Here is a 10,340-nt window from a genome sequence, read left to right as displayed (position 1 = left end):
AGGGCCAGAGAGGAGATGCTGGGAATTTATTAGATGGAAAACAAGGCAGTGTAAAGATTTCCATGAGCTAGGCGGATTGTTCCATCCTAGATTCGTTAAGCTAGGCGGATCATTCCATCCTGCATACCCTGTGTCATTCCTGTGACTGGGAAAGTCAATGCGCGGTCCATCCTCAACCGCCACACACCCTCCTGTCTCCAGACTCCCCGTGGAGCAGAACCAGAATGCTAGCTCTGGTCAGGAAGGTTCTTCCGCACCCCTCCCCTGCTCCCCCTCCTCCTCCACCACTAGAGAGAAACTAGGGTCACTATGTAATTAACAGATGTTAGTCAAAAACATTGTGATAAGTGTAGGAAGCCGTCCCTCAGTGTCTGGGCTCATTTTTGTCCGTTTGACATAAACTGGAATCACCGGGAAAGGGGAAACTTCAAATGAAGACCCGCCTCCATCCGACTGGCCTGTGGATGTGTCTGGGGGAGATTTTCTTCAGTAGAGATTGATGCAGGAGGGCTCAGCTCACTGCAAATGGTGCCACCTCTGAGCGGGTGGCCCTGGGTTGTAGCGAGAAAGCAAGCTGAACAAAACCATAAAGAGCAAGCCAGTAAACAGCACTCCTCCACGGTCTCGGCCTCCGTTCCTGTCGTAGGTCTGATGACGGACTATGACCTGTAAACCAAGTCAACCCTTTCCTCCCCAAATTCGTTTTGGTCAGGATACCTATCCCAGCAACAGAAACCAAGCCAGGACAGTATCCCTGGGGTCTCTAAGGATATCAATATCCATATCGTGCTGAAGTGCCCGTATGAAATAGAGGGGGTGGGATATGGCCCAGTCTGCAATGGAGGCTGCTGCCGGGTCCCTTAAACAGACCGAGGGGTGGAAGGCTGCTGGGGCCAGAAGGGATTCTGTCAGGCTCCTCTGCTGGTCTTCTAGCAAGCTCCTCCACTCATTTATTTCAAAGCTTTTTTCATTAACTTCAAAGCTAGGAAATGGCTACTTAAGATCCTATTTCCTGTCATCCCGAGAGCCAGGTAATTGGGAGGTGACACAAGCCTAGCCTGGCTTCCTTTGTTCTGACATGAATGGAAATGCTGTCATTTTCCAGCCCCGCTTTTCTCTAGGCTCCTATGCCATCTTCGAGGGACGGGGGTCTCACCTTTGCCTCGGGAACCCAGCCTCTCTCCAGGCTGATAAGGTCTATTGTGCGCAGCGTACCTGGTGGGAGGAGACCACTAGTCTGACCCCATATTATGTGAGCTGAGCCCAGATCCCTGGGCAAGCTTCCGGAGCTTGTGACTGTGAAGCCATACTTCCTGGGGGAATGCTCTCTAAGGGCCCTACACACCTGTCACCAGGCCTGTTTAGCCCCTATGGTTGGTAGGTGTGGTTCCACGCTGATGTCTGTTTTGAGATCCACCTGCTTCTGCCTCCCCAAGTGCTGGGACTAAAGGCGTGTGCCACGATGCCTAGCTATGATGTCTTTATCTTTGTATATATGTGTATACATGTTTGTGTGTGTGTGTGTGTGTGTGTGTGTGTAGAACAGAGGTTGATGTCATTTGTCCTCTACTGACCCTCCCCCCTTGATACGGGGCCTTTCACTAAACCTGGAGCTCTCAGCTTCAGCTTGGCAAGCTGGCAAAAGCCCCAGGGATGCCTGTGTCTCCCTAGTGCTGGGACTACAGGCACCCCACCACATACAGCACTTGACTGGGTACAGGAGAGCTGAACCCTTCTGCTTGCATGCCAAGAACTTTACTGGCTAAGGAGCCATCACTCCAGCTCAGTGTCTTTATCCTATTGGGGGAGGGAGTTCAAGACAGGGTTACACTGTGTAACAGCCTCAGCTGTCCTGGCACTACACCTGTAGACCAAGGCACGTACCACCATAGCCCATCAGTGTCTCCTGGAGGCCTAAGGCTTGAGTCACTAAAGATGCTTTATAGGGTTCAGGTGAGAACAAGGAACAAGCTGGAACAGTGGTTCTCAACCTGTGGGTCGTAACTCCCTTGGGGTTCGCATATCAGATATTTACATTACGATTTATAACAGTGGCAAAATTAGAGTTATGAAATAGAAACAAAATGATTTTATGGTTGGGGGTCACTACAACATGAGACACTGCATTAAAGAGTCACAGCCTCAGGATGGTTGGGAACCTCTTCTTTGGAGTTTGTGATTCCCTGCAGAGACCTCCAGGATCGCTTGGCTCTTTAGCCTACGGGGAGCTGTCCAGGTGCTGACTGCCATTGCGCCCCTCCAGCCTCCTGCTGCAGTTTCTTTCTTCCTCGTCGCTGCCCGCTCCTCCACCCGCTTCCCCTCCCCCCCCTCCAGAATAGTCTACTTCACCCAGGGCCTTTATTTGAGATTATTCCTTGTAGCTTTCTCCGTAACCAAAATTGAGAGACATCTTCATTCTGCGGGTGGGCTCCCCTGACCCTGAAACTGTTTTAGAAGCAATCATCCAGTTACCAAGGGGACCACGCAGGAGAGCAGAAGCCGAACAGCTGGCCTGTGTGCAAGCAGGGAGCACGGTGCAGAGAACATGGGGAACAGCCGTGCTGGGAACAAGACCGGCTGTGGCAGTCACCAGGTGGGAATGCAGGCGGCAATGTCTTCACCTCAGTTCCACAGGAGGCTGCCTCGAGAACAAGGGAGAGCGTGTTCCCATGCAAGAAAGGAAATCACTTCTTTTCCTACTGAGCCAGAAGCCTCAGCAAGGCACTTTCTGGGCTGCAGGAAGAAGAGGGGTGGGTGGCTGGGAGGGAGCATGGAGAACAGCTTAAACTGGCTGATAGAAAAATGGAGGGACGTGACGAGGTCTGAAATAATAGGGGGCAAGGGAGAATATACCAGTGTCTCCGTAGAACACCTGCCATGCCCAGCCCAGCAAAGTTAAATGCAGGAGGAAAAGGGAGTCACTCACAGAGCAGACTCTATAGGCAAGAAGAAGAAGGAGTTGCTCTCCAGATCTTTTCTTCTTCTTCTTCTTCTTCTTCTTCTTCTTCTTCTTCTTCTTCTTCTTCTTCTTCTTCTTCTTCTTCTTCTTCTCCTTCTCCTTCTCCTTCTCCTACTCCCCCTCTTCTTCTCTCTCTCCTCCTCCTTCTCCTCCTCCGCCTCCTTGTTCTTCTCCTTCTTGTTCTTCTTCCTCCTGTAGTTTTAGGATGACCTCAAATTTACTATGTGCCCGAGGATGACCTTGAACTCCTAAACTGATCTTCCTTTCTCCACCCCCTCGGTGGTTGGATTATTGATATTCACCATTACACCTGACTTGGGTGGTGCTAGAAACCAAAGTCAGGACTGTGCATGCCAGGCAAGCACTCTGCCAGCTGGGCCACATCACCAGCCCTAGCCCGATCGGTCTTCCCTGCTTGCCTATTCTGCTCTGTGTGACTCAGAACAGCTCCCCGACTCTCCCATTATCATCAGCTCTTGGGGCCAAGGGCCTTGTCTCGAAGAGCAGTCTGAAGAGTTTGGCTTTTGCTCTCACCTTCAGCACGGGTGATGCTCGGGTAAACAGAGCCTGATCTTGCCGTTTCCCTTTGGGTGCTGGAATCTGGCTGCCTCTGGGGAAGTTTACCTCATTACCTCATTTACCTCATCCAGTTCCCCACAGGCAGTGGTGATGTCTGAGCTGGTAGTCTTGCTTTAAGAATCAACTATGCTAACACAGAGAACACTTTTAGTGTGTGACTGTCTTGAGTAATGACAGGGATTTATAATGTTGTCACTCAACCAGCCCTCTATGGGGGCAGCTAGACATCACACTCAACTCCTGCCTGATGCACTGTTCCACCCCCACCGGGCCATTTTCCCTCTCCTCTTCTCCACATACAGAGACAACCCATGTGTCACTAAATTACAAAAATACGAACTTGGCCTGGATCTGCAGAGAAGTGCTGATCCCCTCGGTCCTGGACACACACACACACACACACACACACACACAAAGGGTGCTGCCACCTGTCTGTCACTGACACGTTCACATCTGTGGGGACCACCACTGGGACCTAGAGTTTGGGTTCCCAGCCCAGCTCCTTGTTGCTCACTGTGTAGCAATCAGCTCACAAGCAAGGCGGAGGCACCGGCAAACACTCTGTGGAGAGTAACAACCAGCTGGGCTTTCCTAGCCCATGGCAGGTGTCTATCAAAAGTCATCCAGAAAGTTCTACTGTTCAGTTATCACGTACAGGAACTCTGGTCACAGAAACATCACGTCTCCCCTCTCCATGATCCCAAAAGGCAGAGAGAATCGGCTGACAAGGTAGACGTCTGAAAGTGGCACCTGTCAGCATCTCCCCCTCCCTAGGTCAGGAGGAGACTGTCAGGAAGCTCCCCTCCCCTGTCCCTCCAGACACAACTGGGCATATTCTTCCACATGTACGCAGAGCTCACTCGGCAAGGCCACCACGCATGCGTAGAGAGTGGCAGCGTGTTCCTAATTAAGACCTAAGGTGCGGAAGCTCAGACTAGCTCAACTTGGCTGTGGATTCAGAGAAAGCGCGTGTTTCATGAAACTCCTCGCCCAACAGGGAATCCATGAATTATTGAAAGGATCGAAAAAAGGAGAGCCAGGGAGGGAGATCTGCTCCATTATTCATCAGGCCCGGAGTCCCCACGTCCCCAAGCACAGCTGCTGGCTTCCACACCTACACCATTTCCCCATTATGTCGACAGGAGCGTTTCCAGCCCGCTGTATTGGCAGCCTCGGAGCAGGCTGCCTTCAAGGCGTGTCCTCATCTGCAGCCAGCCCTGCAGAGCTGTAGCTAAGGATGGAGGCTGCCTCCCTTTCCCCTCCGGTCCCAGCTCTGGGGTCCTTCAGCCTTTGGGAGCACCTTAGAGAACCAGAGGGGCTTTTCCAAGGTCCCTGTCTGCGTAGGCAGCAGTAGCTTCCGTGTTAGCCACGCCCACCCCGCCCTAGCTCATTTGCATTTCAGACCTGAGCCAGCTGTCACTCAGTCCTTGGTCCAGATTCCCCCTGCTCCAAACTCCCTCTCAGTCCTGTGCCTAGTGTTGAAATGCTCTTCACCCCTACATGTCCAGATCTCAGGACCCGGAAGTAACTTTCATATGGACCATGTCAGGTGTCACGCCCCTTCACCCACAAGGACTCAGAAGCATCCCAGGGGCCCAGGGAGTTCGAGATTCTCACCAGTTCTAGCTGCACGGGGAGGAGGGAGCCTGCGCAAAAACTGACAGAGCCTCTCCGCCAAAATAACTGAGAATTACGAGATGGGAAAACTTGTCAGTAAATACAACAAACAGCCTTCCTAAGAAAGGCTGTGCAATTGCCCAAGCCATACTGTGATTATACAGAAGTGAACCTCAGAGAGGCTTACCAATTTGTCTGAGGCAACACAGCTAGTTAGGTGGCAGAGACAGGTTGAAGACCCCTTTCTAACAAGCCCATATCCTTCCTCTCTCCACCACTTAAGTCTGGGGCACATTGCCTTGGGCAGAAGGACTGAGGAGAAAGCCATGAGCATCCCCAGAAATGCCCTTTGTAAAGAGTTTCATTGGAAAAAGAAAAAGTTGGCCATGGTGGCACACGCCTTTAATCCCAGCACAGTGGCAGAGGCAGGCAGATTTCTGTGAGTTTGAGGTCAGTGTGCAGCCCTGGCTGTTCTGACACTTGCTCTATACACCAGGCTGGCCTCAAACTCAGATCTTCAAGGTCTTTTCATGGCACGGGTCCACCACACCTGCAGTTTAGTTTGTTTAGTGGTAATCTCTTTGGCAGCTTTAGTCTCTGGCAAATTTATCCAACTTTTAGTCATTCGTTCAACAAACATCTCCCTCGCCCCTGCTACGCGCCAAGCCTTCTGCCTAAACCCACTCATAGTATAACTAAGGAGCCTGCCAGTCAATTTAGCATTGCCACACTGATGAGTTCTGGGCCCAGAGAAGGGGGAGAGATGAATCCATAGACCACAGGGAATATCGATAGAATGAGGTGCCCTTCATATATGGTAGTGTCCACCCATGGTGTCCGAATCAGGTGACCTTAGCCACATAGGGCTTCCATTACAGCGTTCCTTACAGTCTGGTGCAAATGTGTTTACTGCTGATGGGTTAGTGTCTTGACCACTACCTATACGTGTTTGGGCCAAGGAGACAGCTGAGTGGGTAAGATAGTCCTGACACACGGGAGACAGCAACAGGAGAATCCCTGGGGCTTGCTGGCCAGCTAGCCAAGCCTAATCAAGGTCCCAGAAAGAGACCAAACACACACACACTCACACACTCACATATATGCACACACACTCACATATATGCACGCACACACACACACACACACACACACACACACGAGAACCTTCCCCATCTTGACCCACTTCGTCACCTGTAGGAATTTGACAGAGCTGCTGCTGGGAGCTCCCTGTGGCCTGCCTGGTCAAGCCTCCAAGCCTGCAGAGCATCCTCCCAGCTTGCAGCAAGTGCCACTGTGTGTAAGGTTCACAAACGTGCGGACAAAGGTATCCACTGCCATTTCAGAGAACTGGAAATGGGCAGGTGTTCCAGCCAGAAAGCAAATTCTAGCATTTTCCCAGCCAACTTGGCTGGATAGCCCCCTCACCACACCGTGGCTCCAGCTGCAAACTGTCCAGGGACCCATAAGCCTGTAAAATTAAGTTTGACAAGTGCCTGGCGTAACCATGGAAGCCATGTATTCCCCCTTAACAATTTAGAGAAGGAGAAAGTTCTTATCGTCAGAGTCAGGAAGCTGTGAGCTGCAAACCCGGTTGTGTGGCTTGCCTTCAGGCACACACACACCTTGGGTCTGAGCCTCTGCGTTAGCATCCGTGAAATGGGACTTTTGTGAAGTCAGATGGCTGAAGACCTGAAAAGCGCTTTGACTAGTGCCTGACCCTCTGGACTCAATAAACAACTGACTGGCGCTGGAGTGTTCTCGTCACCATCGGTCGCAGCTGGAGTGTTCTCCTTGCCATCCGCAGTAGCTGGCACAGAAGGTGGGTCTGACTCAAGGCAGGTAGGTGTTCTTAATCCGGAAAGCATCCCCTGTTTCACGACACCCCCACACACGCGCCGCCCAAACTCTTCACCTAAAACCTCCACGAGGGTGCTTCCCCACAGCAAGGGTTCTCCCTTCCGTGGAGGACAGCATCCTTCGATACCAAAGCCCACCCGCTACTGACAGACAGCATAGGGCGGGCAGGCCCCGCCCAAGCCCCGCCCCAGACCCCGCCCTCTTCGAGTCCCGGGCTCAGCGGCGGCCACTGCCAGGGTCGCTGGCGCAGAGCGGCTCCGGCGGACTGGACGGGGCAGGTGCTCGGCAGGCAACGCACTACGTTCTACCTTACAGCGCTCCACCGCGCGCAGCCCGCTAGGGACCTTCCACTCGAGTCTGGGGACGTGGCCGCGAGGTAAGAGCCAAGCTGAGCGAGAGGGATAGACTCTCGCCTTATCGGGTGTCCGGGAAGCGACATTTCCAGTGGTGCCACCGCCACTGCGTCGGACTGGCCACTGGCCTCGTTACTGAGTAGCCAGGGGAAGGGTGGGGCGTGCACCGTGTGTGTGTGTGTGTGTGTGTGTGTGTGTGTGTGTGTGTGGTGATGATGATGATGATACCCTCCTCTTTGCAGACGCTTCCGAACAATTCACCCTCTCCAAAGCCAAAGCCACACTTTTCCACCACAGACTTGAGCCGAATTGAAAGAAATGATCTGGTTGCGGGAAGGGAAAGCCCACTGCCACCTGTTGAGCCGGGCTGCGGGTCTCTAAGGGCCAAACTCCCCAGGCTGTCGGTCTGTGATTGGACTCACTTCCCAGGGGTCTTAGCCATTGGCAAGTTACCTGTCCATCACAGGACATCTGGTCTACCTATACTACCCTCATCCTGCCTGCCCTGAGCGACAGAAGGATACCTGGGGAGGACTGGTAGCTGGAAGCTTTGCTGAAAGCCCCAGAGCTGGTAAAGACCTATGGTGGAGCTTAGGACATGGGGATTCCCCCTATACTTTGAGATACCAATGCCCAGGAGCACCCCCTATTTCCCTCACACACACTCCAAAGCGCCCCTTTAATGACTCCATCTCTTTACCGGAATCCTCCCTTGGCAATTGATGAAGCTGCCACACGTTAACAGCTTTCACGTGAAATTAACCCTAGGGTCGCCAGGGATAAGAAACCATACTGAGTGCCTGGCTGAGAAGCCCTGCCATTGCTGAGGGAATCCCCTCTCAAGACTGGCTCCCAGGGTGCTTAGGAATGATCATCTTTGTGTTTGGGCTTCCCATATTCCCACCCCAGCTACCCACCTTCTTACGACACAGAAGGCAAGAATCTCAACCATTCCCAGTCTGGAGGCATCAGAGTTCCGTGACCCGGCTGAGGGCTTAGGGCAGACATGGTAGCTGAACTGTTCACATACAGCTGGGAAAGGCCGTCCTTAGTCTGTGATAGAAAGCGTGGACTCCAAGTCCAGTTGCTCGGCCCCTGACAGTGTGGCATTAGGTAAGTCACAGAACCTCTTGGGGTCTCCGTTTCCTCCTCTTGCATATAAAGCAAGGCTGGCAGTCGTGAGAACAAAGTGAGGTCTCTGATGACCGTATCCATTCACAGAAGAGTCTGGGACTGCCTCGGCTTCCTCACAGACCGGACTTGACCACGGGGCCACATAGTGAGGTTACCCCATTAGTGCTCTGAGAGGGAGGGTGTGCCGTGACAGTTGCAGCTTGAGCAATCAGAGTGAGTTTAGATTCCCAGAGTGAGGATAAAGGAGCCTTAGCTATGGAGCCCTGCCTCTAGAGGGCGCTACCGCCACCTCTCCAGGCTTCTGGCCCATTCACTGCAGACTCCTGGGTCACTGCCAGCTGCTCCTTTCCCATGCGCTTGTCTGTCATCCCATCCTGAGTTTGGTGTCAGCCTTACATGTTGGCAGAACCGGGGACAACTACATGTGATTTAGAGTCACCAATAAAGCCCCTCCTTCACCAAATATCCATTTCTCCCCAAGCACAGCTGTCTGGTCTCTAATATTCTACCATGAGGGATTCCTCCCTTTGGTCCACTGCCTTGTAGCTCATGTCGGTTACTAAACCTTCACAGCAATGGCTTGTTTAGAAACATTCAGGACCTTAAAGACCAGAGGGTGAGGACAGAAGAACAGAAAAGGAAAGAGGTAGGGGTGCAGGAGAGAAAGGATGGGACTTTGCCAACCTTGGGGCCCCTAGAAATAGACCCAGTGGCCTGGGAGGAAGGGCTGGGCAGGCAGGTGAAGGACTGAACCTCAACTGGGATTCTCTTTGGAAATAGGAGATGGCTCCTGTTGAGGAAGCCCGGGTAGGCGGTGCTGACTGGGGGTGAGATGCAAGGCCTTGTGGGAGACAAGGAAGCCCCAAAGCAAAGCCTCAGCCAGCCAGCCATTCAGCAAGCCCCTTCTCCCACACAGCCCCAGCCCCAAAGGCAGGCAGCGACGTAGTCTTCTTAGAATCTGGAGCCTAGGCAGTGGCTCTGGCTGTTTGGTTAGTTAGGACAGCAGAATAAGGACACCAGGGGAACTTTCAACACTCGTGCCTTCCTGACACACGCACACCCTCTGCCCATTGTGCCACCTCTCTGGAGAGAAGCAGAGTAGTTCACCCGCACCCTGGAGGGACAGACGGTCCACTGGAGCCTGCCTGATGGTTTGTGGGGTCCTGAGTGTACCAATGTGGGGCGTGCTGGAGAACTGGGGGAGGTCCCTGCTGAGAGAGCCCATGGGCCAGCCTCATAGGGGATGGATGAGCATCATTTGACTCTGTACACACCATGTCCCGTCATCATTGACCAGTCCTGGCTTGTGGTAGTCCAAAGACGAGTGTTTGCAGCTATCCTAGGTGTTCCCTAAGGAAGGGTGCAACCAGAAAGGAGACACAATGGATGGACCACTGACACATCTTAATGGCCTTGCATTCCCAATGGACATCTTTTGTTTGTTTGTTTTGTTTTGTTGGTGTTTTTTCTAATAAAGCTCCAGGTCTCCTGTATCTCAGGCTGGCCTTAAACTCTCCACGGAGCTGTGGATGACCTTGAATTCCTCATCCTGTCTCTAGTTCTCAAATGCTGGGGTTATAGCCTTGGGCCACCATGCCTGGTTTATGCCATGCTAGGGACCAAGCTCAGGACCCCGTACATGGTAGGCAAGCACATTTCCAACTGAGCTGAGCTACAAGCCCAGCCCAAGGCACAACCGTTCATACATATAATGTTGATGGGGGCAGTGTGTCTTTATTCCCCCATATGAGCGCCTCTCACTGAGCACGAGGGTGCTTGTGCCAACCGCTGAGCTAAACTTCAAGGGTGCCGTGGTATCTTTGGCTCTGGGAGATGGGTAT

The sequence above is a fragment of the Alexandromys fortis genome, unplaced genomic scaffold (assembly GCF_014885135.2).
Source record: "Alexandromys fortis isolate MF-2015 unplaced genomic scaffold, M_Fortis_MF-2015_v1.1 scaffold_156, whole genome shotgun sequence".
NCBI classification, from domain to species: Eukaryota; Metazoa; Chordata; class Mammalia; order Rodentia; family Cricetidae; genus Alexandromys; species Alexandromys fortis.
Note: the sequence above shows the minus strand (reverse complement) of the source record.